This window comes from Epinephelus fuscoguttatus, linkage group LG16 (assembly GCF_011397635.1).
Source record: "Epinephelus fuscoguttatus linkage group LG16, E.fuscoguttatus.final_Chr_v1".
Lineage (NCBI taxonomy): Eukaryota > Metazoa > Chordata > Actinopteri > Perciformes > Serranidae > Epinephelus > Epinephelus fuscoguttatus.
This window is the reverse complement of record NC_064767.1, coordinates 35,238,696-35,264,211: the sequence shown is the minus strand read 5'-3', so window position 1 is coordinate 35,264,211 and position 25,516 is coordinate 35,238,696. Positions and strand designations below refer to the sequence as shown.

At 45.1% G+C, this 25,516-nt stretch overlaps 20 non-coding genes across 20 annotated transcripts; 6 read left to right on the top strand and 14 right to left on the bottom strand.

Annotated features, from left to right (window-relative positions):
- Positions 1-1,579: 1,579 nt before the first annotated feature.
- Positions 1,580-1,661, bottom strand: trnas-gcu (transfer RNA serine (anticodon GCU)). Its single transcript has one exon. It is a non-coding gene; the product is annotated as a tRNA-Ser (tRNA).
- A 1,392-nt stretch (positions 1,662-3,053) lies between these two features.
- trnas-gcu (transfer RNA serine (anticodon GCU)) lies at positions 3,054-3,135 on the bottom strand. Its single transcript has one exon. It is a non-coding gene; the product is annotated as a tRNA-Ser (tRNA).
- Positions 3,136-4,536: 1,401 nt separating this feature from the next.
- Positions 4,537-4,617, bottom strand: trnas-gcu (transfer RNA serine (anticodon GCU)). Its single transcript has one exon. It is a non-coding gene; the product is annotated as a tRNA-Ser (tRNA).
- Positions 4,618-4,723: 106 nt separating this feature from the next.
- On the top strand, positions 4,724-4,796 carry trnaa-agc (transfer RNA alanine (anticodon AGC)). Its single transcript has one exon. It is a non-coding gene; the product is annotated as a tRNA-Ala (tRNA).
- A 1,207-nt stretch (positions 4,797-6,003) lies between these two features.
- On the bottom strand, positions 6,004-6,087 carry trnas-gcu (transfer RNA serine (anticodon GCU)). Its single transcript has one exon. It is a non-coding gene; the product is annotated as a tRNA-Ser (tRNA).
- A 1,393-nt stretch (positions 6,088-7,480) lies between these two features.
- On the bottom strand, positions 7,481-7,562 carry trnas-gcu (transfer RNA serine (anticodon GCU)). The gene has a single exon. It is a non-coding gene; the product is annotated as a tRNA-Ser (tRNA).
- A 106-nt stretch (positions 7,563-7,668) lies between these two features.
- trnaa-agc (transfer RNA alanine (anticodon AGC)) lies at positions 7,669-7,741 on the top strand. The gene has a single exon. It is a non-coding gene; the product is annotated as a tRNA-Ala (tRNA).
- A 1,213-nt stretch (positions 7,742-8,954) lies between these two features.
- On the bottom strand, positions 8,955-9,035 carry trnas-gcu (transfer RNA serine (anticodon GCU)). Its single transcript has one exon. It is a non-coding gene; the product is annotated as a tRNA-Ser (tRNA).
- Positions 9,036-10,430: 1,395 nt separating this feature from the next.
- On the bottom strand, positions 10,431-10,512 carry trnas-gcu (transfer RNA serine (anticodon GCU)). Its single transcript has one exon. It is a non-coding gene; the product is annotated as a tRNA-Ser (tRNA).
- Positions 10,513-10,618: 106 nt separating this feature from the next.
- Positions 10,619-10,691, top strand: trnaa-agc (transfer RNA alanine (anticodon AGC)). Its single transcript has one exon. It is a non-coding gene; the product is annotated as a tRNA-Ala (tRNA).
- A 1,209-nt stretch (positions 10,692-11,900) lies between these two features.
- On the bottom strand, positions 11,901-11,978 carry trnas-gcu (transfer RNA serine (anticodon GCU)). Its single transcript has one exon. It is a non-coding gene; the product is annotated as a tRNA-Ser (tRNA).
- A 1,392-nt stretch (positions 11,979-13,370) lies between these two features.
- Positions 13,371-13,452, bottom strand: trnas-gcu (transfer RNA serine (anticodon GCU)). The gene has a single exon. It is a non-coding gene; the product is annotated as a tRNA-Ser (tRNA).
- Positions 13,453-14,846: 1,394 nt separating this feature from the next.
- On the bottom strand, positions 14,847-14,928 carry trnas-gcu (transfer RNA serine (anticodon GCU)). The gene has a single exon. It is a non-coding gene; the product is annotated as a tRNA-Ser (tRNA).
- A 1,395-nt stretch (positions 14,929-16,323) lies between these two features.
- trnas-gcu (transfer RNA serine (anticodon GCU)) lies at positions 16,324-16,405 on the bottom strand. Its single transcript has one exon. It is a non-coding gene; the product is annotated as a tRNA-Ser (tRNA).
- Positions 16,406-17,801: 1,396 nt separating this feature from the next.
- On the bottom strand, positions 17,802-17,883 carry trnas-gcu (transfer RNA serine (anticodon GCU)). The gene has a single exon. It is a non-coding gene; the product is annotated as a tRNA-Ser (tRNA).
- Positions 17,884-17,989: 106 nt separating this feature from the next.
- Positions 17,990-18,062, top strand: trnaa-agc (transfer RNA alanine (anticodon AGC)). The gene has a single exon. It is a non-coding gene; the product is annotated as a tRNA-Ala (tRNA).
- A 1,222-nt stretch (positions 18,063-19,284) lies between these two features.
- trnas-gcu (transfer RNA serine (anticodon GCU)) lies at positions 19,285-19,366 on the bottom strand. The gene has a single exon. It is a non-coding gene; the product is annotated as a tRNA-Ser (tRNA).
- A 106-nt stretch (positions 19,367-19,472) lies between these two features.
- On the top strand, positions 19,473-19,545 carry trnaa-agc (transfer RNA alanine (anticodon AGC)). Its single transcript has one exon. It is a non-coding gene; the product is annotated as a tRNA-Ala (tRNA).
- Positions 19,546-20,766: 1,221 nt separating this feature from the next.
- trnas-gcu (transfer RNA serine (anticodon GCU)) lies at positions 20,767-20,845 on the bottom strand. Its single transcript has one exon. It is a non-coding gene; the product is annotated as a tRNA-Ser (tRNA).
- A 107-nt stretch (positions 20,846-20,952) lies between these two features.
- On the top strand, positions 20,953-21,025 carry trnaa-agc (transfer RNA alanine (anticodon AGC)). The gene has a single exon. It is a non-coding gene; the product is annotated as a tRNA-Ala (tRNA).
- Positions 21,026-25,516: the final 4,491 nt, after the last annotated feature.

Below are 25,516 nucleotides of genomic sequence, written 5' to 3'. Positions count from 1 at the left end.
TCAGGCTTGCCTTGTACCAGCCCCTAGTTAGGCTGACTTAGGCCTAGTCTGCCGGAGGACCCCCTATAATACACCAGGCACCTTCTCTCCTTGTCTCTCTCTCTCTCTCTCTCTCTCTCTCTCTCTCGTATCCTATTACTGCATCTGCTAACTCGGCCATTCTGGATGTCACTAACTCGGCTTCTTCTCCGGAGTCTTTGTGCTCCACTGTCTGTCAGCTTAACTCATATTGCAGCAGTGCCTGGATAATGTGACGTGTGTGGTTGTGCTGCTGCTGTAATCCTGCCAGATGCCTCCTGCTGCTGCTGTCATCATTAGTCACACTTCCAGGGCATGTAGGGTAATACTGAGATTTATTTTAATTATGGTAAAAGCATAGCGTGTGCGTAGGGCATTTCACCAATCATAGTGGGCCGCCATGGCCATTTTTTTGTCCCAGTCCAGCCCTGCTTTATACCTCCAGGGTTTCCACAAATTATCGCATGACAACTGCTCGCCGCTAAAGTTCCAGTGGTGCTCATGTGGACTAGGCCTAAGTCAAACTGCTCTTTGCTTGAAAGGGTGTAACAAGTATCCCTTTGAGAGGGCAAGTAGATTCCCGCAACATCTGCCTGTGATAAATCAGAGTGCATCTTGCAAGAATGGCCCTCTTTCCTAATCCATTGTCTTTGCTTTACTACGGAGACCCAGAAATTCTAACAAAAATTCCCTCCCCCACATGGCAATACCCATGCCACTGAACAAGCGGCGCTCTGCACGCAAGGACACTTCTCTTCAGACTATCCATTGCAGGAGTGAATTCAGCTCTGTTTTTGGCTGGTCTAAGCTGCCCTGTGGTCGCTTTATCCTGGTGTCTGGCAGCTACTGGTATACTACAGTAAACTGGACTACGGATGGGATTGGAACCCATGCACGCAGAGCACAATCGATTAGCAGTACATGGCCTTAAGCTGGGAAACTTCACCTGAGGTTCCTTGTGTTTTCCAGTAAAAGTCATATCCAGCTCACCTTCCAGAATCTTTACACTGGACCTGAAAGTCAGGAAAAGTGTGGCATCGAGATGAAGTGGACGGGACGAGGAAGGTGGGGCTGTACTATTCTACTTTGTACAGGGCAGTAAGCTCAAATAGTGGAGCCCTTGCTTAGCATGTGAGAGGTACTTGGGTCGATGCCTTCAGTCTCCCGAGGACTTTGGCTTGTACTGTGTTTGTAATTACTGGAAATAAATGAGTGAAATAAAGAACACAGTGGGACTTCTTGCACCAGTTCAATGAAAAAAATGAAGCTATGTTTTGGTTTCTGGTAGGTTTAAGACCACAGCGTAGCTATGATGACAGTTTTGATGCCTACCACCTTAGGGGAGGATGGAGATGAGATGAAGAAACTCCGTGTGTTTCAGAGCTCTTGAAAGCACCAATCTGGTCTCGCGACTTGCTTTTACACTTAAGTGCATTCTTAACGTTACTTGGCTTGCTTTGGACGTGGTCTGGAGGATCTCAGCCTTTTGTTCCGAGGATAACGGAGAAGGATATTTCGTTGACAGGTAATTTTTTAGGGCAGCGTAAAGGCAACTGAATGACGACGAGGATGGGATTCGAACCCACGCGTGCAGAGCACAATGGATTAGCAGTCCATCGCCTTAACCACTCGGCCACCTCGTCTCTGGTGACTCACTTTTCAGGTGACCACCGAGCCGGATACCATAAAGACGAACAAAGTTGACCCTAACTCAACTTTTTTTTGCAATGCAATTCCTCAGTTCTCAAAGGGGACTTAGCTCGAGTGGTAGAGCGCTCGCTTAGCATGCGAGAGGTAAGCGGGATCGATGCCCGCATTCTCCACATGCTTTACTTCCAGTTGAGGAGATAATGAGTGAAAGTAAGTCATATATAAAACACTGATTGGATGGACAGAGTGAAAGTAAGTGATATATAAAACACTGATTGGATGGAAAGAGTGACATACTGTCAAGCACCTCATATCACTGCCTGAAGTGAAACCTGTGGTTTGCAAGCTTAGTCACACTGCTCTTTGCTTGAAAGGGTGTAACATGTATCCCTTTGAGAGGGCAAGTAGGTTCCCTGCAACATCTGCCTGTGATAAATCAGAGTGCATCTTGCAAGAATGGCCCTCTATCCTAACCCATTGTCTTTGCTTTACTACGGAGACACAAAAATTCTAACAAAATTCCCTCCCCCACATGGCAATACCCATGCCACTGAACAAGCGGCGCTCTGCACGCAAGGACACTTCTCTTCAGACTATCCATTGCAGGAGTGAATTCAGCCCTGTTTTTGGCTGGTCTAAGCTGCCCTGTGGTCGCTTTATCTTGGTGTCTGGCAGCTACTGGTATACTACAGTAAACTGGACTACGGATGGGATTGGAACCCATGCACGCAGAGCACAATCGATTAGTAGTACATGGCCTTAAGCTGGGAAACTTCACCTGAGGTTCCTTGTGTTTTCCAGTAAAAGTCATATCCAGCTCACCTTCCAGAATCTTTACACTGGACCTGAAAGTCAGGAAAAGTGTGGCATCGAGATGAAGCGGACGGGACGAGGAAGGCGGGGCTGTACTATTCTACTTTGTACAGGGCAGTAAGCTCAAATGGAGCCCTTGCTTAGCATGTGAGAGGTACTTGGGTCGATGCCTTCAGTCTCCCGAGGACTTTGGCTTGTACTGTGTTTGTAATTACTGGAAATAAATGAGTGAAATAAAGAACACAGTGGGACTTCTTGCACCAGTTCAATGAAAAAATGAAGCTATGTTTTGGTTTCTGGTAGGTTTAAGACCACAGCGTAGCTATGATGACAGTTTTGATGCCTACCACCTTAGGGGATGGAGATGAGATGAAGAAACTCCTGTGTTTCAGAGCTCTTGAAAGCACCAATCTGGTCACGCGACTTGCTTTTACACTTAAAGTGCATTCTTAACGTTAGTTGGCTTGCTTTGGACATGGTCTGGAGGATCTGAGCTTTTTTTCCAAAGATAACGGAGAAGGTTATTTTGTTGACAGGTAATTTTTTAGGGCAGCTTAAAGGCAACTGAATGACGACGAGGATGGGATTCGAACCCACGCGTGCAGAGCACAATGGATTAGCAGTCCATCGCCTTAACCACTTGGCCACCTCGTCTCTGGTGACCCACTTTTCAGGTGACCACCGAGCCGGATACCATAAAGACGAACAAAGTTGATCCTAACTCAACTTTTTTTTGCAATGCAATTCATCGGTTTTTAAAGGGGAATTAGCTCAAATGGTAGAGCGCTCGCTTAGCATGAGAGAGGTAGCGGGATCGATGCCCGCATTCTCCACATGCTTTACTTCCAGTTGAGGAGATAATGAGTGAAAGTAAGTCATATATAAAACACTGATTGGATGGACAGAGTGAAAGTAAGTGATATATAAAACACTGATTGGATGGAAAGAGTGACATACTGTCAAGCACCTCATATCACTGCCTGAAGTGAAACCTGTGGTTTGCAAGCTTAGTCACACTGCTCTTTGCTTGAAAGGGTGTAACATGTATCCCTTTGAGAGGGCAAGTAGGTTCCCTGCAACATCTGCCTGTGATAAATCAGAGTGCATCTTGCCAGAATGGCCCTCTTTCCTAATCCATTGTCTTTGCTTTACTACGGAGACACAAAAATTCTAACAAAAATTCCCTCCCCCACATGGCAATACCCATGCCACTGAACAAGCGGCGCTCTGCACGCAAGGACACTTCTCTTCAGACTATCCATTGCAGGAGTGAATTCAGCCCTGTTTTTGGCTGGTCTAAGCTGCCCTGTGGTTGCTTTATCCTGGTGTCTGGCAGCTACTTGTATACTACAGTAAACTGTACTACAGATGGTATTGGAAAGCTTGCACGCAGATCACAATCGTTTAGCAGTACATGGCATTAAGCTGGGAAACTTCACCTGAGGTTCCTTGTGTTTTCCAGTAAAAGTCATATCCAGCTCACCTTCCAGAATCTTTACACTGGACCTGAAAGTCAGGAAAAGTGTGGCATCGAGATGAAGCGGACGGGACGAGGAAGGTGGGGCTGTACTATTGTACTCTGTACAGGGCAGTAAGCTCAAATGGTGGAGCCCTTGCTTAGCATGTGAGAGGTACTTGGGTCGATGCCTTCAGTCTCCCGAGGACTTTGGCTTGTACTGTGTTTGTAATTACTGGAAATAAATGAGTGAAATAAAGAACACAGTGGGACTTCTTGCACTAGTTCAATGAAAAAAATGAAGCTATGTTTTGGTTTCTGGTAGGTTTAAGACCACAGCGTAGCTATGATGACAGTTTTGATGCCTACCACCTTAGGGGAGGATGGAGATGAGATGAAGAAACTCCCTGTGTTTCAGAGCTCTTGAAAGCACCAATCTGGTCACGCGACTTGCTTTTACACTTAAAGTGCATTCTTAACGTTAGTTGGCTTGCTTTGGACATGGTCTGGAGGATCTGAGCTTTTTGTTCCAAAGATAACGGAGAAGGTTATTTTGTTGACAGGTAATTTTTTAGGGCAGCTTAAAGGCAACTGAATGACGACGAGGATGGGATTCGAACCCACGCGTGCAGAGCACAATGGATTAGCAGTCCATCGCCTTAACCACTGGCCACCTGCTCTCTGGTGACCCACTTTTCAGGTGACCACCGAGCCGGATACCATAAAGACGAACAAAGTTGATCCTAACTCAACTTTTTTTTGCAATGCAATTCATCGGTTTTTAAAGGGGAATTAGCTCAAATGGTAGAGCGCTCGCTTAGCATGCGAGAGGTAGCGGGATCGATGCCCGCATTCTCCACATGCTTTACTTCCAGTTGAGGAGATAATGAGTGAAAGTAAGTCATATATAAAACACTGATTGGATGGACAGAGTGAAAGTAAGTGATATATAAAACACTGATTGGATGGAAAGAGTGACATACTGTCAAGCACCTCATATCACTGCCTGAAGTGAAACCTGTGGTTTGCAAGCTTAGTCACACTGCTCTTTGCTTGAAAGGGTGTAACATGTATCCCTTTGAGAGGGCAAGTAGGTTCCCTGCAACATCTGCCTGTGATAAATCAGAGTGCATCTTGCAAGAATGGCCCTCTATCCTAACCCATTGTCTTTGCTTTACTACGGAGACACAAAAATTCTAACAAAAATTCCCTCCCCCACATGGCAATACCCATGCCACTGAACAAGCGGCGCTCTGCACGCAAGGACACTTCTCTTCAGACTATCCATTGCAGGAGTGAATTCAGCCCTGTTTTTGGCTGGTCTAAGCTGCCCTGTGGTCGCTTTATCCTGGTGTCTGGCAGCTACTGGTATACTACAGTAAACTGGACTACGGATGGGATTGGAACCCATGCACGCAGAGCACAATCGATTAGCAGTACATGGCCTTAAGCTGGGAAACTTCACCTGAGGTTCCTTGTGTTTTCCAGTAAAAGTCATATCCAGCTCACCTTCCAGAATCTTTACATTGGACCTGAAAGTCAGGAAAAGTGTGGCATCGAGATGAAGCGGACGGACAAGGAAGGCGGGCTGTACTATTCTACTTTGTACAGGGCAGTAAGCTCAAATGGTGGAGCCCTTGCTTAGCATGTGAGAGGTACTTGGGTCGATGCCTTCAGTCTCCCGAGGACTTTGGCTTGTACTGTGTTTGTAATTACTGGAAATAAATGAGTGAAATAAAGAACACAGTGGGACTTCTTGCACCAGTTCAATGAAAAAAATGAAGCTATGTTTTGGTTTCTGGTAGGTTTAAGACCACAGCGTAGCTATGATGACAGTTTTGATGCCTACCACCTTAGGGGAGGATGGAGATGAGATGAAGAAACTCCCTGTGTTTCAGAGCTCTTGAAAGCACCAATCCGGTCACGCGACTTGCTTTTACACTTAAGTGCATTCTTAACGTTAGTTGGCTTGCTTTGGACATGGTCTGGAGGATCTGAGCTTTTTTTCCAAAGATAACGGAGAAGGTTATTTTGTTGACAGGTAATTTTTTAGGGCAGCTTAAAGGCAACTGAATGACGGGATTCGAACCCACGCGTGCAGAGCACAATGGATTAGCAGTCCATCGCCTTAACCACTCGGCCACCTCGTCTCTGGTGACTCACTTTTCAGGTGACCACCGAGCCGGATACCATAAAGACGAACAAAGTTGACCCTAACTCAACTTATTTGCAATGCAATTCATCAGTTCTAAAGGAATTAGCTCAAGTGGTAGCGCGCTCGCTTAGCATGCGAGAGGTAGCGGGATCGATGCCCGCATTCTCCACATGCTTTACTTCCAGTTGAGGAGATAATGAGTGAAAGTAAGTCATATATAAAACACTGATTGGATGGACAGAGTGAAAGTAAGTGATATATAAAACACTGATTGGATGGAAAGAGTGACATACTGTCAAGCACCTCATATCACTGCCTGAAGTGAAACCTGTGGTTTGCAAGCTTAGTCACACTGCTCTTTGCTTGAAAGGGTGTAACATGTATCCCTTTGAGAGGGCTAGTAGGTTCCCTGCAACATCTGCCTGTGATAAATCAGAGTGCATCTTGCCAGAATGGCCCTCTTTCCTAACCCATTGTCTTTGGTTTACTACGGAGACACAAAAATTCTAACAAAAATTCCTCCCCACATGGCAATACCCATGCCACTGAACAAGCGGCGCTCTGCACGCAAGGACACTTCTCTTCAGACTATCCATTGCAGGAGTGAATTCAGCCCTGTTTTTGGCTGGTCTAAGCTGCCCTGTGGTCGCTTTATCCTGGTGTCTGGCAGCTACTGGTATACTACAGTAAACTGGACTACGGATGGGATTGGAACCCATGCACGCAGAGCACAATCGATTAGCAGTACATGGCCTTAAGCTGGGAAACTTCACCTGAGGTTCCTTGTGTTTTCCAGTAAAAGTCATATCCAGCTCACCTTCCAGAATCTTTACATTGGACCTGAAAGTCAGGAAAAGTGTGGCATCGAGATGAAGTGGACGGGACAAGGAAGGCGGGGCTGTACTATTGTACTCTGTACAGGGCAGTAAGCTCAAATGGTGGAGCCCTTGCTTAGCATGTGAGAGGTACTTGGGTCGATGCCTTCAGTCTCCCGAGGACTTTGGCTTGTACTGTGTTTGTAATTACTGGAAATAAATGAGTGAAATAAAGAACACAGTGGGACTTCTTGCACCAGTTCAATGAAAAAATGAAGCTATGTTTTGGTTTCTGGTAGGTTTAAGACCACAGCGTAGCTATGATGACAGTTTTGATGCCTACCACCTTAGGGGAGGATGGAGATGAGATGAAGAAACTCCTGTGTTTCAGAGCTCTTGAAAGCACCAATCTGGTCACGCGACTTGCTTTTACACTTAAAGTGCATTCTTAACGTTAGTTGGCTTGCTTTGGACATGGTCTGGAGGATCTGAGCTTTTTGTTCCAAAGGATAACGGAGAAGGTTATTTTGTTGACAGGTAATTTTTTAGGGCAGCTTAAAGGCAACTGAATGACGACGAGGATGGGATTCGAACCCACGCGTGCAGAGCACAATGGATTAGCAGTCCATCGCCTTAACCACTCGGCCACCTCGTCTCTGGTGACTCACTTTTCAGGTGACCACCGAGCGGATACCATAAAGACGAACAAAGTTGACCCGAAATCAACTTTTTTTTTGCAATGCAATTCATCAGTTCTCAAAGGGGAATTAGCTCAAGTGGTAGAGCGCTCGCTTAGCATGCGAGAGGTAGCGGGATCGATGCCCGCATTCTCCACATGCTTTACTTCCAGTTGAGGAGATAATGAGTGAAAGTAAGTCATATATAAAACACTGATTGGATGGACAGAGTGAAAGTAAGTGATATATAAAACACTGATTGGATGGAAAGAGTGACATACTGTCAAGCACCTCATATCACTGCCTGAAGTGAAACCTGTGGTTTGCAAGCTTAGTCACACTGCTCTTTGCTTGAAAGGGTGTAACATGTATCCCTTTGAGAGGGCAAGTAGGTTCCTGCAACATCTGCCTGTGATAAATCAGAGTGCATCTTGCAAGAATGGCCCTCTATCCTAACCCATTGTCTTTGGTTTACTACGGAGACACAAAAATTCTAACAAAAATTCCCTCCCCCACATGGCAATACCCATGCCACTGAACAAGCGGCGCTCTGCACGCAAGGACACTTCTCTTCAGACTATCCATTGCAGGAGTGAATTCAGCTCTGTTTTTGGCTGGTCTAAGCTGCCCTGTGGTCGCTTTATCCTGGTGTCTGGCAGCTACTGGTATACTACAGTAAACTGGACTACGGATGGGATTGGAACCCATGCATGAGCACAATCGATTAGCAGTACATGGCCTTAAGCTGGGAAACTTCACCTGAGGTTCCTTGTGTTTTCCAGTAAAAGTCATATCCAGCTCACCTTCCAGAATCTTTACATTGGACCTGAAAGTCAGGAAAAGTGTGGCATCGAGATGAAGTGGGACGGGACAAGGAAGGCGGGCTGTACTATTCTACTTTGTACAGGGCAGCAAGCCCAAATAGTGGAGCCCTTGCTTAGCATGTGAGAGGTACTTGGGTCGATGCCTTCAGTCTCCCGAGGACTTTGGCTTGTACTGTGTTTGTAATTACTGGAAATAAATGAGTGAAATAAAGAACACAGTGGGACTTCTTGCACCAGTTCAATGAAAAAAATGAAGCTATGTTTTGGTTTCTGGTAGGTTTAAGACCACAGCGTAGCTATGATGACAGTTTTGATGCCTACCACCTTAGGGGAGGATGGAGATGAGATGAAGAAACTCCCTGTGTTTCAGAGCTCTTGAAAGCACCAATCCGGTCACGCGACTTGCTTTTACACTTAAAGTGCATTCTTAACGTTAGTTGGCTTGCTTTACATGGTCTGGAGGATCTGAGCTTTTTCCAAAGATAACGGAGAAGGTTATTTTGTTGACAGGTAATTTTTTAGGGCAGCTTAAAGGCAACTGAATGACGACGAGGATGGGATTCGAACCACGCGTGCAGAGCACAATGGATTAGCAGTCCATCGCCTTAACCACTCGGCCACCTCGTCTCTGGTGACTCACTTTTCAGGTGACCACCGAGCCGGATACCATAAAGACGAACAAAGTTGACCCTAACTCAACTTTTTTTTGCAATGCAATTCATCAGTTCTCAAAGGGGAATTAGCTCAAGTGGTAGAGCGCCGCTTAGCATGCGAGAGGTAGCGGGATCGATGCCCGCATTCTCCACATGCTTTACTTCCAGTTGAGGAGATAATGAGTGAAAGTAAGTCATATATAAAACACTGATTGGATGGACAGAGTGAAAGTAAGTGATATATAAAACACTGATTGGATGGAAAGAGTGACATACTGTCAAGCACCTCATATCACTGCCTGAAGTGAAACCTGTGGTTTGCAAGCTTAGTCACACTGCTCTTTGCTTGAAAGGGTGTAACATGTATCCCTTTGAGAGGGCAAGTAGGTTCCCTGCAACATCTGCCTGTGATAAATCAGAGTGCATCTTGCCAGAATGGCCCTCTTTCCTAATCCATTGTCTTTGCTTTACTACGGAGACCCAGAAATTCTAACAAAAATCCCCTCCCCCACATGGCAATACCCATGCCACTGAACAAGCGGCGCTCTGCACGCAAGGACACTTCTCTTCAGACTATCCATTGCAGGAGTGAATTCAGCTCTGTTTTTGGCTGGTCTAAGCTGCCCTGTGGTCGCTTTATCCTGGTGTCTGGCAGCTACTGGTATACTACAGTAAACTGGACTACGGATGGGATTGGAACCCATGCACGCAGAGCACAATCGATTAGCAGTACATGGCCTTAAGCTGGGAAACTTCACCTGAGGTTCCTTGTGTTTTCCAGTAAAAGTCATATCCAGCTCACCTTCCAGAATCTTTACATTGGACCTGAAAGTCAGGAAAAGTGTGGCATCGAGATGAAGCGGACGGGACAAGGAAGGCAGGGCTGTACTATTCTACTTTGTACAGGGCAGCAAGCCCAAATAGTGGAGCCCTTGCTTAGCATGTGAGAGGTACTTGGGTCGATGCCTTCAGTCTCCCGAGGACTTTGGCTTGTACTGTGTTTGTAATTACTGGAAATAAATGAGTGAAATAAAGAACACAGTGGGACTTCTTGCACCAGTTCAATGAAAAAATGAAGCTATGTTTTGGTTTCTGGTAGGTTTAAGACCACAGCGTAGCTATGATGACAGTTTTGATGCCTACCACCTTAGGGGAGGATGGAGATGAGATGAAGAAACTCCTGTGTTTCAGAGCTCTTGAAAGCACCAATCTGGTCACGCGACTTGCTTTTACACTTAAAGTGCATTCTTAACATTAGTTGGCTTGCTTTGGACGTGGTCTGGAGGATCTGAGCTTTTTGTTCCAAGGATAACGGAGAAGGTTATTTTGTTGACAGGTAATTTTTTAGGGCAGCTTAAAGGCAACTGAATGACGAGGATGGGATTCGAACCCACGCGTGCAGAGCACAATGGATTAGCAGTCCATCGCCTTAACCACTCGGCCACCTCGTCTCTGGTGACTCACTTTTCAGGTGACCACCGAGCCGGATACCATAAAGACGAACAAAGTTGACCCTAACTCAACTTTTTTTTGCAATGCAATTCATCAGGTTTTAAAGGGGAATTAGCTCAAGTGGTAGAGCGCTCGCTTAGCATGCGAGAGGTAGCGGGATCGATGCCCGCATTCTCCACATGCTTTACTTCCAGTTGAGGAGATAATGAGTGAAAGTAAGTCATATATAAAACACTGATTGGATGGACAGAGTGAAAGTAAGTGATATATAAAACACTGATTGGATGGAAAGAGTGACATACTGTCAAGCACCTCATATCACTGCCTGAAGTGAAACCTGTGGTTTGCAAGCTTAGTCACACTGCTCTTTGCTTGAAAGGGTGTAACATGTATCCCTTTGAGAGGGCAAGTAGGTTCCTGCAACATCTGCCTGTGATAAATCAGAGTGCATCTTGCCAGAATGGCCCTCTTTCCTAATCCATTGTCTTTGCTTTACTACGGAGACCCAGAAATTCTAACAAAATCCTCCCCACATGGCAATACCCATGCCACTGAACAAGCGGCGCTCTGCACGCAAGGACACTTCTCTTCAGACTATCCATTGCAGGAGTGAATTCAGCTCTGTTTTTGGCTGGTCTAAGCTGCCCTGTGGTCGCTTTATCCTGGTGTCTGGCAGCTACTGGTATACTACAGTAAACTGGACTACGGATGGGATTGGAACCCATGCACGCAGAGCACAATCGATTAGCAGTACATGGCCTTAAGCTGGGAAACTTCACCTGAGGTTCCTTGTGTTTTCCAGTAAAAGTCATATCCAGCTCACCTTCCAGAATCTTTACATTGGACCTGAAAGTCAGGAAAAGTGTGGCATCGAGATGAAGCGGACGGGACAAGGAAGGCGGGGCTGTACTATTCTACTTTGTACAGGGCAGCAAGCCCAAATAGTGGAGCCCTTGCTTAGCATGTGAGAGGTACTTGGGTCGATGCCTTCAGTCTCCGAGGACTTTGGCTTGTACTGTGTTTGTAATTACTGGAAATAAATGAGTGAAATAAAGAACACAGTGGGACTTCTTGCACCAGTTCAATGAAAAAATGAAGCTATGTTTTGGTTTCTGGTAGGTTTAAGACCACAGCGTAGCTATGATGACAGTTTTGATGCCTACCACCTTAGGGAGGATGGAGATGAGATGAAGAAACTCCTGTGTTTCAGAGCTCTTGAAAGCACCAATCTGGTCACGCGACTTGCTTTTACACTTAAGTGCATTCTTAACATTAGTTGGCTAGCTTTGGACGTGGTCTGGAGGATCTGAGCTTTTGTTCCAAGGATAACGGAGAAGGATATTTCGCTGACAGGTAATTTTAGGGCAGCTTAAAGGCAACTGAATGACGACGAGGATGGGATTCGAACCCACGCAGAGCACAATGGATTAGCAGTCCATCGCCTTAACCACTCGGCCACCTCGTCTCTGGTGACTCACTTTTCAGGTGACCACCGGGCGGATACCATAAAGACGAACAAAGTTGACCCTAACTCAACTTTTTTTGCAATGCAATTCATCAGTTCTCAAAGGGAATTAGCTCAAGTGGTAGAGCGCCGCTTAGCATGCGAGAGGTAGCGGATCGATGCCCGCATTCTCCACATGCTTTACTTCCAGTTGAGGAGATAATGAGTGAAAGTAAGTCATATATAAAACACTGATTGGATGGACAGAGTGAAAGTAAGTGATATATAAAACACTGATTGGATGGAAAGAGTGACATACTGTCAAGCACCTCATATCACTGCCTGAAGTGAAACCTGTGGTTTGCAAGCTTAGTCACACTGCTCTTTGCTTGAAAGGGTGTAACATGTATCCCTTTGAGAGGGCAAGTAGGTTCCTGCAACATCTGCCTGTGATAAATCAGAGTGCATCTTGCCAGAATGGCCCTCTTCCTAATCCATTGTCTTTGCTTTACTACGGAGACCCAGAAATTCTAACAAAAATTCCCTCCCCCACATGGCAATACCCATGCCACTGAACAAGCGGCGCTCTGCACGCAAGGACACTTCTCTTCAGACTATCCATTGCAGGAGTGAATTCAGCTCTGTTTTTGGCTGGTCTAAGCTGCCCTGTGGTCGCTTTATCCTGGTGTCTGGCAGCTACTGGTATACTACAGTAAACTGGACTACGGATGGGATTGGAACCCATGCACGCAGAGCACAATCGATTAGCAGTACATGGCCTTAAGCTGGGAAACTTCACCTGAGGTTCCTTGTGTTTTCCAGTAAAAGTCATATCCAGCTCACCTTCCAGAATCTTTACATTGGACCTGAAAGTCAGGAAAAGTGTGGCATCGAGATGAAGCGGACGGGACAAGGAAGGCGGGGCTGTACTATTCTACTTTGTACAGGGCAGCAAGCCCAAATAGTGGAGCCCTTGCTTAGCATGTGAGAGGTACTTGGGTCGATGCCTTCAGTCTCCCGAGGACTTTGGCTTGTACTGTGTTTGTAATTACTGGAAATAAATGAGTGAAATAAAGAACACAGTGGGACTTCTTGCACCAGTTCAATGAAAAAATGAAGCTATGTTTTGGTTTCTGGTAGGTTTTAGACCACATCGTAGGTATGATGTCAGTTTTGATGCCTACCACCTTTGGGGAGGATGGAGATGAGATGAAGAAACTCCGTGTGTTTCAGAGCTCTTGAAAGCACCAATCTGGTCACGCGACTTGCTTTTACACTTAAGTGCATTCTTAACATTAGTTGGCTTGCTTTGGACGTGGTCTGGAGGATCTGAGCTTTTTGTTCCAAGGATAACGGAGAAGGATATTTCGTTGACAGGTAATTTTTTAGGGCAGCTTAAAGGCAACTGAATGACGACGAGGATGGGATTCGAACCCACGCGTGCAGAGCACAATGGATTAGCAGTCCATCGCCTTAACCACTCGGCCACCTCGTCTCTGGTGACTCACTTTTCAGGTGACCACCGAGCCGGATACCATAAAGAACAAAGTTGACCCTAACTCAACTTTTTTGTGCAATGCAATTCATCAGTTCTCAAAGGGGAATTAGCTCAAGTGGTAGAGCGCTCGCTTAGCATGCGAGGTAGCGGGATCGATGCCCGCATTCTCCACATGCTTTACTTCCAGTTGAGGAGATAATGAGTGAAAGTAAGTCATATATAAAACACTGATTGGATGGACAGAGTGAAAGTAAGTGATATATAAAACACTGATTGGATGGAAAGAGTGACATACTGTCAAGCACCTCATATCACTGCCTGAAGTGAAACCTGTGGTTTGCAAGCTTAGTCACACTGCTCTTTGCTTGAAAGGGTGTAACATGTATCCCTTTGAGAGGGCAAGTAGGTTCCCTGCAACATCTGCCTGTGATAAATCAGAGTGCATCTTGCCAGAATGGCCCTCTTTCCTAATCCATTGTCTTTGCTTTACTACGGAGACCCAGAAATTCTAACAAAAATTCCCTCCCCCACATGGCAATACCCATGCCACTGAACAAGCAGCGCTCTGCACGCAAGGACACTTCTCTTCAGACTATCCATTGCAGGAGTGAATTCAGCTCTGTTTTTGGCTGGTCTAAGCTGCCCTGTGGTCGCTTTATCCTGGTGTCTGGCAGCTACTGGTATACTACAGTAAACTGGACTACGGATGGGATTGGAACCCATGCACGAGAGCACAATCGATTAGCAGTACATGGCCTTAAGCTGGGAAACTTCACCTGAGGTTCCTTGTGTTTTCCAGTAAAAGTCATATCCAGCTCACCTTCCAGAATCTTTACATTGGACCTGAAAGTCAGGAAAAGTGTGGCATCGAGATGAAGCGGACGGGACAAGGAAGGCGGGGCTGTACTATTCTACTTTGTACAGGGCAGCAAGCCCAAATAGTGGAGCCCTTGCTTAGCATGTGAGAGGTACTTGGGTCGATGCCTTCAGTCTCCCGAGGACTTTGGCTTGTACTGTGTTTGTAATTACTGGAAATAAATGAGTGAAATAAAGAACACAGTGGGACTTCTTGCACCAGTTCAATGAAAAAAATGAAGCTATGTTTTGGTTTCTGGTAGGTTTAAGACCACAGCGTAGCTATGATGACAGTTTTGATGCCTACCACCTTAGGGGAGGATGGAGATGAGATGAAGAAACTCCCTGTGTTTCAGAGCTCTTGAAAGCACCAATCCGGTCACGCGACTTGCTTTTACACTTAAAGTGCATTCTTAACGTTAGTTGGCTTGCTTTGGACATGGTCTGGAGGATCTGAGCTTTTTTTCCAAAGATAACGGAGAAGGTTATTTTGTTGACAGGTAATTTTTTAGGGCAGCTTAAAGGCAACTGAATGACGACGAGGATGGGATTCGAACCCACGCGTGCAGAGCACAATGGATTAGCAGTCCATCGCCTTAACCACTCGGCCACCTCGTCTCTGGTGACTCACTTTTCAGGTGACCACCGAGCCGGATACCATAAAGACGAACAAAGTTGACCCTAACTCAACTTTTTTTTGCAATGCAATTCATCAGTTCTCAAAGGGGAATTAGCTCAAGTGGTAGAGCGCTTAGCATGCGAGAGGTAGCGGATCGATGCCCGCATTCTCCACATGCTTTACTTCCAGTTGAGGAGATAATGAGTGAAAGTAAGTCATATATAAAACACTGATTGGATGGACAGAGTGAAAGTAAGTGATATATAAAACACTGATTGGATGGAAAGAGTGACATACTGTCAAGCACCTCATATCACTGCCTGAAGTGAAACCTGTGGTTTGCAAGCTTAGTCACACTGCTCTTTGCTTGAAAGGGTGTAACATGTATCCCTTTGAGAGGGCAAGTAGGTTCCCTGCAACATCTGCCTGTGATAAATCAGAGTGCATCTTGCCAGAATGGCCCTCTTTCCTAATCCATTGTCTTTGCTTTACTACGGAGACCCAGAAATTCTAACAAAAATTCCCTCCCCCACATGGCAATACCCATGCCACTGAACAAGCGGCGCTCTGCACGCAAGGACACTTCTCTTCAGACTATCCATTGCAGGAGTGAATTCAGCTCTGTTTTTGGCTGGTCTAAGCTGCCCTGTGGTCGCTTTATCCTGGTGTCTGGCAGCTACTGGTATACTACAGTAAACTGGACTACGGATGGGATTGGAACCCATGCACGCAGAGCACAATCGATTAGCAGTACATGGCCTTAAGCTGGGAAACTTCACCTGAGGTTCCTTGTGTTTTCCAGTAAAAGTCATATCCAGCTCACCTTCCAGAATCTTTACATTGGACCTGAAAGTCAGGAAAAGTGTGGCATCGAGATGAAGCGGACGGGACAAGGAAGGCGGGGCTGTACTATTCTACTTTGTACAGGGCAGCAAGCCCAAATAGTGGAGCCCTTGCTTAGCATGTGAGAGGTACTTGGGTCGATGCCTTCAGTCTCCCGAGGACTTTGGCTTGTACTGTGTTTGTAATTACTGGAAATAAATGAGTGAAATAAAGAACACAGTGGGACTTCTTGCACCAGTTCAATGAAAAAAATGAAGCTATGTTTTGGTTTCTGGTAGGTTTAAGACCACAGCGTAGCTATGATGACAGTTTTGATGCCTACCACCTTAGGGGAGGATGGAGATGAGATGAAGAAACTCCCTGTGTTTCAGAGCTCTTGAAAGCACCAATCTGGTCACGCGACTTGCTTTTACACTTAAGTGCATTCTTAACATTAGTTGGCTTGCTTTGGACGTGGTCTGGAGGATCTGAGCTTTTTGTTCCAAGGATAACGGAGAAGGATATTTCGTTGACAGGTAATTTTTTAGGGCAGCTTAAAGGCAACTGAATGACGACGAGGATGGGATTCGAACCCACGCGTGCAGAGCACAATGGATTAGCAGTCCATCGCCTTAACCACTCGGCCACCTCGGCTCTGGTGACTCACTTTTCAGGTGACCACCGAGCCGGATACCATCAAGACGCACACAGTTGACCCTAACTCAACTTTTTTTTGCAATGCAATCATCAGTTCTCAAAGGGGAATTAGCTCATGGTAGAGCGCTGGCTTAGCATGCGAGAGGTAGCGGGATCGATGCCCGCATTCTCCACATGCTTTACTTCCAGTTGAGGAGATAATGAGTGAAAGTAAGTCATATATAAAACACTGATTGGATGGACAGAGTGAAAGTAAGTGATATATAAAACACTGATTAGATGGAAAGAGTGACATACTGTCAAGCACCTCATATCACTGCCTGAAGTGAAACCTGTGGTTTGCAAGCTTAGTCACACTGCTCTTTGCTTGAAAGGGTGTAACATGTATCCCTTTGAGAGGGCAAGTAGGTTCCCTGCAACATCTGCCTGTGATAAATCAGAGTGCATCTTGCCAGAATGGCCCTCTTTCCTAATCCATTGTCTTTGCTTTACTACGGAGACCCAGAAATTCTAACAAAAATCCCCTCCCCCACATGGCAATACCCATGCCACTGAACAAGCGGCGCTCTGCACGCAAGGACACTTCTCTTCAGACTATCCATTGCAGGAGTGAATTCAGCTCTGTTTTTGGCTGGTCTAAGCTGCCCTGTGGTCGCTTTATCCTGGTGTCTGGCAGCTACTGGTATACTACAGTAAACTGGACTACGGATGGGATTGGAACCCATGCACGCAGAGCACAATCGATTAGCAGTACATGGCCTTAAGCTGGGAAACTTCACCTGAGGTTCCTTGTGTTTTCCAGTAAAAGTCATATCCAGCTCACCTTCCAGAATCTTTACATTGGACCTGAAAGTCAGGAAAAGTGTGGCATCGAGATGAAGCGGACGGGACAAGGAAGGCGGGGCTGTACTATTCTACTTTGTACAGGGCAGCAAGCCCAAATAGTGGAGCCCTTGCTTAGCATGTGAGAGGTACTTGGGTCGATGCCTTCAGTCTCCCGAGGACTTTGGCTTGTACTGTGTTTGTAATTACTGGAAATAAATGAGTGAAATAAAGAACACAGTGGGACTTCTTGCACCAGTTCAATGAAAAAAATGAAGCTATGTTTTGGTTTCTGGTAGGTTTAAGACCACAGCGTAGCTATGATGACAGTTTTGATGCCTACCACCTTAGGGGAGGATGGAGATGAGATGAAGAAACTCCCTGTGTTTCAGAGCTCTTGAAAGCACCAATCTGGTCACGCGACTTGCTTTTACACTTAAGTGCATTCTTAACATTAGTTGGCTTGCTTTGGACGTGGTCTGGAGGATCTGAGCTTTTTTTCCAAAGATAACGAAGAAGGATATTTCGTTGACAGGTAATTTTTTAGGGCAGCTTAAAGGCAACTGAATGACGACGAGGATGGGATTCGAACCCACGCGTGCAGAGCACAATGGATTAGCAGTCCATCGCCTTAACCACTCGGCCACCTCGTCTCTGGTGACTCACTTTTCAGGTGACCACTGAGCCGGATACCATAAAGACGAACAAAGTTGACCCTAACTCAACTTTTTTTTGCAATGCAATTCATCAGTTCTCAAAGGGGAATTAGCTCAAGTGGTAGAGCGCTCGCTTAGCATGCGAGAGGTAGCGGGATCGATGCCCGCATTCTCCACATGCTTTACTTCCAGTTGAGGAGATAATGAGTGAAAGTAAGTCATATATAAAACACTGATTGGATGGACAGAGTGAAAGTAAGTGATATATAAAACACTGATTGGATGGAAAGAGTGACATACTGTCAAGCACCTCATATCACTGCCTGAAGTGAAACCTGTGGTTTGCAAGCTTAGTCACACTGCTCTTTGCTTGAAAGGGTGTAACATGTATCCCTTTGAGAGGGCAAGTAGGTTCCCTGCAACCTCTGCCTGTGATAAATCAGAGTGCATCTTGCCAGAATGGCCCTCTTTCCTAATCCATTGTCTTTGCTTTACTACGGAGACCCAGAAATTCTAACAAAAATTCCCTCCCCCACATGGCAATACCCATGCCACTGAACAAGCGGCGCTCTGCACGCAAGGACACTTCTCTTCAGACTATCCATTGCAGGAGTGAATTCAGCTCTGTTTTTGGCTGGTCTAAGCTGCCCTGTGGTCGCTTTATCCTGGTGTCTGGCAGCTACTGGTATACTACAGTAAACTGGACTACGGATGGGATTGGAACCCATGCACGCAGAGCACAATCGATTAGCAGTACATGGCCTTAAGCTGGGAAACTTCACCTGAGGTTCCTTGTGTTTTCCAGTAAAAGTCATATCCAGCTCACCTTCCAGAATCTTTACATTGGACCTGAAAGTCAGGAAAAGTGTCGCATCGAGATGAAGCGGATGGGACAAGGAAGGCGGGGCTGTACTATTCTACTTTGTACAGGGCAGCAAGCCCAAATAGTGGAGCCCTTGCTTAGCATGTGAGAGGTACTTGGGTCGATGCCTTCAGTCTCCCGAGGACTTTGGCTTGTACTGTGTTTGTAATTACTGGAAATAAATGAGTGAAATAAAGAACACAGTGGGACTTCTTGCACCAGTTCAATGAAAAATGAAGCTATGTTTTGGTTTCTGGTAGGTTTAAGACCACAGCGTAGCTATGATGACAGTTTTGATGCCTACCACCTTAGGGGAGGATGGAGATGAGATGAAGAAACTCCCTGTGTTTCAGAGCTCTTGAAAGCACCAATCTGGTCACGCGACTTGCTTTTACACTTAAAGTGCATTCTTAACATTAGTTGGCTTGCTTTGGACATGGTCTGGAGGATCTGAGCTTTTTTCCAAGAAAGATAACGGAGAAGGATTATTTTGTTGACAGGTAATTTTTTAGGGCAGCTTAAAGGCAACTGAATGACGACGAGGATGGGATTCGAACCCACGCGTGCAGAGCACAATGGATTAGCAGTCCATCGCCTTAACCACTCGGCCACCTCGTCTCTGGTGACTCACTTTTCAGGTGACCACCGAGCCGGATACCATAAAGACGAACAAAGTTGACCCTAACTCAACTTTTTTTTGCAATGCAATTCATCAGTTCTCAAAGGGGAATTAGCTCAAGTGGTAGAGCGCTCGCTTAGCATGCGAGAGGTAGCGGGATCGATGCCCGCATTCTCCACATGCTTTACTTCCAGTTGAGGAGATAATGAGTGAAAGTAAGTCATATATAAAACACTGATTGGATGGACAGAGTGAAAGTAAGTGATATATAAAACACTGATTGGATGGAAAGAGTGACATACTGTCAAGCACCTCATATCACTGCCTGAAGTGAAACCTGTGGTTTGCAAGCTTAGTCACACTGCTCTTTGCTTGAAAGGGTGTAACATGTATCCCTTTGAGAGGGCAAGTAGGTTCCCTGCAACATCTGCCTGTGATAAATCAGAGTGCATCTTGCCAGAATGGCCCTCTTTCCTAATCCATTGTCTTTGCTTTACTACGGAGACCCAGAAATTCTAACAAAAATCCTCTCCCCCACATGGCAATACCCATGCCACTGAACAAGCGGCGCTCTGCACGCAAGGACACTTCTCTTCAGACTATCCATTGCAGGAGTGAATTCAGCTCTGTTTTTGGCTGGTCTAAGCTGCCCTGTGGTCGCTTTATCCTGGTGTCTGGCAGCTACTGGTATACTACAGTAAACTGGACTACGGATGGGATTGGAACCCATGCACGCAGAGCACAATCGATTAGCAGTACATGGCCTTAAGCTGGGAAACTTCACCTGAGGTTCCTTGTGTTTTCCAGTAAAAGTCATATCCAGCTCACCTTCCAGAATCTTTACATTGGACCTGAAAGTCAGGAAAAGTGTGGCATCGAGATGAAGTGGACGGGACAAGGAAGGCGGGGCTGTACTATTCTACTTTGTACAGGGCAGTAAGCTCAAATAGTGGAGCCCTTGCTTAGCATGTGAGAGGTACTTGGGTCGATGCCTTCAGTCTCCCGAGGACTTTGGCTTGTACTGTGTTTGTAATTACTGGAAATAAATGAGTAAAACAAAGAACACAGTGGGACTTCTTGCACCAGTTCAATGAAAAAAATGAAGCTATGTTTTGGTTTCTGGTAGGTTTAAGACCACAGCGTAGCTATGATGACAGTTTTGATGCCTACCACCTTAGGGGAGGATGGAGATGAGATGAAGAAACTCCCTGTGTTTCAGAGCTCTTGAAAGCACCAATCTGGTCACGCGACTTGCTTTTACACTTAAGTGCATTCTTAACGTTACTTGGCTTGCTTTGGACGTGGTCTGGAGGATCTGAGCTTTTTGTTCCAAGGATAACGGAGAAGGATATTTCGTTGACAGGTAATTTTTTAGGGCAGCTTAAAGGCAACTGAATGACGACGAGGATGGGATTCGAACGACGTGCAGAGCACAATGGATTAGCAGTCCATCGCCTTAACCACTCGGCCACCTCGCTCTCTGGTGACTCACTTTTCAGGTGACCACCGAGCCGGATACCATAAAGACGAACAAAGTTGACCCTAACTCAACTTTTTTTTGCAATGCAATTCATCAGTTCTCAAAGGGGAATTAGCTCAAGTGGTAGAGCGCTCGCTTAGCATGCGAGAGGTAGCGGGATCGATGCCCGCATTCTCCACATGCTTTACTTCCAGTTGAGGAGATAATGAGTGAAAGTAAGTCATATATAAAACACTGATTGGATGGACAGAGTGAAAGTAAGTGATATATAAAACACTGATTGGATGGAAAGAGTGACATACTGTCAAGCACCTCATATCACTGCCTGAAGTGAAACCTGTGGTTTGCAAGCTTAGTCACACTGCTCTTTGCTTGAAAGGGTGTAACATGTATCCCTTTGAGAGGGCAAGTAGGTTCCCTGCAACATCTGCCTGTGATAAATCAGAGTGCATCTTGCAAGAATGGCCCTCTTTCCTAACCCCTAGTTAAACCCTCAAGAAAATATCTTTCCCGCCTCAGGCAAAAAAGGCTAATCATAATCAAGTTTTTTTTATTACTAATGTTGGTTTTGAGTTCAACCCCGTCACAAACAACTTGGACCCTGTATGAACAGGATTTTAAAAGTTATTCAAGTTAATGCTTGTAGAACCTTAATAATGAGAATTCCCTTGTTAAAGATCACTTATTCTAAATATAATAATTATTTTTTAATATTAAAATTTGACTGATAAAGCAGGTCATAAGAACCTTATCTAACAACAGTCTTCAAACAACAGTCAAAAATATGTGTCATTGTTTAATGTTGTTCAGACTTTTATATTATTTCATATTTTTCAGTAAACTGTACCGTACTGTGCAAAGGTTTTCAGCAGGTGTGAAAAAATGCTGCAAAGTAAGAATGCTTTAAAAATTTAAAGTTTAATTGTTTATTATCATTATTATTATTATTATTATTATTATTATTATTATTATTATTATTATTTTATTATCAATTTACAAAATGGAAAGCAAGCAATCAGAAGAAAAATCTAAATCAAATCAGTGTTTGGTGTGTCCACCCTTTGCCTTCAAAACAGCATCAATCCTTCTGGGTACACTTGCACACAGTTTTTGAAGGAACTCGGCAGGTAGGTTGATGCAAACATCTTGAAGAACTAACCACTGATCTTCCGTGGATGTAGGCTGCCTCAAATCCTTCTGTCTGCCCAGACAAACCCAATGATGTTGAGATCAGGGCTCTGACAGGGCCATACCATCATTTCCATGACTCCTTGTTCTTCTTTACACAGAAGATAGTTCCTAATGGCATTGGCTGTATGTTTAGGGTTGATGTCCTGAAATTTAGGGCCAATCAGACGCCTTCCTGATGGTATTGCACGATGGATAAGTACCTGCCTGTGTTTCTCAGCGCTGAGGACACCATTAATCCTGACCAAATCCCCAAATCCATTTGCAGAATTGCAGCCCCAAACTTGCATAGGGACCTCAGTCATGCTTCACTGTTGCTTGTGGACACACAGTATTGTAACACTCTCCAGCCCCGCGGCAAACAAACTGCCTTCTACTACAGCCAGATATTTTAGACTTTGACTCATCAGTCCAGAGCACCTGCTGCCATTTTTCTGCATCCCACTTCCTGTGTTTCCAGCATAGCTGAATTGCTTGGCATTGTTTCTACAGTGGAGGTATGGCTTTTGGCTGCAATTCTTCCATGAAGACCACTTCTGGCCAGACTTCTCCGGACAGTAGATGGATATACCTGGGTCCCACAGGTTTCTGCTAGTTCTGAGCTGAAGGGAAATAGCATAAGGTGTCTTTCATCTGCTGCACTAAGTTCTTTGGCCAACCACTGCGTCAGTGGTCCTCAACATTGCCCGCTTCTTTGTGCTTCTTCAAAAGAACTTGAACAGCACATCTTGAAACCCCAGTCTGCTTTGAAATCTTTGCCTGAGAGAGACACTGCTGATACAGTATAACTACCTTGTGTCTTGTTGCTGTGCTCATTATGACATGTGACATCAAACTATCCTCCACAACCTCACCTTGGCAGCAGAGTTTGGCTGTTCCTCACCCACTTTTAACCCTCCTACACAGCTGTTTCTGTTTCAGTTAATGACTGTGTTTCAGCCTACATATGAAACTGATAAGCACCTGTTTGGTATAGCTGGTTTATCATACACCTGCTCTATGATCCTATAAATCCCTGACCTTGTGCAAGTGTAACTAGACTGTTTGCTCACTTTGCATTTCATACATCCATAAAAATAAACAATTAAATTTGGAACATAAGATAGCATTGGCAATGATTTTGCATCAAAGTATAAAATTGAGTCAACTACTAAAAAGTGTCATATCAGACATTCAACCCTGTCACAATAATTCAACCCAGTTACAGTGTGACAGGGCTGAAGTTTTTGGCTAATATTAGCCATAATTCCATATTTAGCTAAAGCATTATTACCACATGGCATTTAAGGCATCAAATACCGGATTCAACCGGGCACCGGATTCGACGAACCACTGTACTGTTTATATTAAAAATTGACCCCAAAGCAGTAGTGAGTACATTATATACTTTTAAAGATATTTTAATTAATTGACAGTGAAGTGTAAGGGAAGGAGAGAAAGAGAGAGGGAGAGACATGCAGCAAGGGGCCACAGACTGGAGTTGAACCCAGGCTGCTGCGGCGACAGCATTGTACATGGGGTGTTATGGAGCTTTATCCCTATATTTATTCAAGAGAGTGGTCTATCAGTTTGAGAGCATTATTTATTGATTTCAAGCTCAAAAACCCTGCCTTCGCACTCAAATAGCCTCTGCTTGTGCTTGGATCTACTCTGTTTCTGCTCAAACTGTGTGCTTGCACTCAGATACCATGTTGCTTGCACACAGATACAATATTGCACGCACTCTGATACCATTTGCTTGCACAGATTTCCTGCTCAAGCTTTGGCTTTTCTCCTCTCGCACTCAAACTGTTTCTGTGCGCTTGTGGAATTTCTGCTTTCAGATTTCTGCCCTGCTTGTGGATTTTTTTGTGTAACAACCCTGTCAAAATCCCCCAACCAATAGAATGCCAGATTTACTGTTGACCAATGAAATGATCCCTGCCTCCTTGTGGGCGCACTCGCCTTAGTTTTTGAGCGTCCCTTCCGGGTGGGTACTCTTTAAGCAGGTTCACCCACTCCCACCCTCCAGGGAAAGCCCTGCAAATTAAATGTTCTTCTCTTGCTTTCTTTACCACTTTTGGAAGAAAGGGACTGTTAATTTACACACATGCGCCACATATATATCTTTAAATTTAATACTCTTTTGTCCCAGCTCATCAAATGTCTCTGTTACGCCGCCCACATACGGAAGTCTCCACAGAAGACAGAATTTCATCTCTGCGGTGTATGTTTGGAACTGAGCTCGCAGGACACAGCATCTCATCGCAGTTGGTTTCAGGTAAGCTATACTGGAATAAATTGGCAGAAAATAGCTTTGTTGTTTATTCTGTGACCGTTAAAAGAGGTTCCTGGTGAGTGGTGAGGCACGACTGGGTGTATATAGCACATGTCCCCACCAGCTAATGTTATCTTTCGTTAGCTGATAGCTAGTTTAGCTCATGCTAGCTAACAGGCTACAACTGTGATGTTTTCATTTTATTTTCTCTAGCTGATGTTGTCTGCTCATCTGGTTATCGTGAGCACTCGTTTTGGGTTAAAGTGGAAGTGCCCAGAGCTGCCACCCGTGGTCCCGGGCAGGGCTCGAGACTTGGGATCCACTCACCTATGGTCCCGCCCGGGCCTGACCTCCGCAGCCCCCCGGCCTGACCTCCGCAGCCTGGGGACGGATGCTCAAGTGTGGGTGAGAGGAACGGAGAGGACCACGGACGTGAAATAGTGAAATTCAAGGATGCCTTTGGTATGTTGTTAATGTGATTTTATGGGCAATATATCAGTCGAGGTCTCCTCCTCTGCAAAGCAAACTGACCCGGTGGCTACAGGTAATAGCGCAGTTTTGAAGCCACTGTTTTTCCGAGATGAAGGACTGATTGTTGAGCTGCTGTTAACAGTTAATGGAGTTAACGCCGGATCCCGTTATTTAACCGTTTCAACAATAAATTAAGCAGAGTGACCCAGAGCCTTCAATCTGGCTAAAAAACAGCTGAAATACTAACCAAAAAAAAATACAGCGGTCAAGTGGGGATTTTTTTATTTATTTTTTTAAGTTATGTGCTCATCATCTTTTCTGTCTCTTGTAGGCTGCCAGGAGAAGCAGACTGGCCATCAGATATTGTTTGTGGAAATTTGACAATAAAGTTTGTCAAATTTACTTTTGTCCCTTCATTGTGCACACTTACACACAAAATGGGTAACAGTCAAGCTAGTTTTGAATGTTAGCATTGATTTCTCACATTGAATGGTGAAATATTTGTAGTTTGAAAAGTCCGACCAAAATGAATAATGGTCGTAGATAATGATGCATATGAATACGTTTGAACGTGGCGTGGTGGTCATTTTCGATTAAAGGCCGACGTCTCAGCAACGTCGTGGCAATGAGCAAACGTTCTCCCTGCTATGTGTAAACGATCTAAACTTGATACATCGGGCCAACATCGGCCAGATGTGCTATCTGGGGTGAGTGCTGATATAGAGTATAACATCACTGGGACTTGTAACAGTA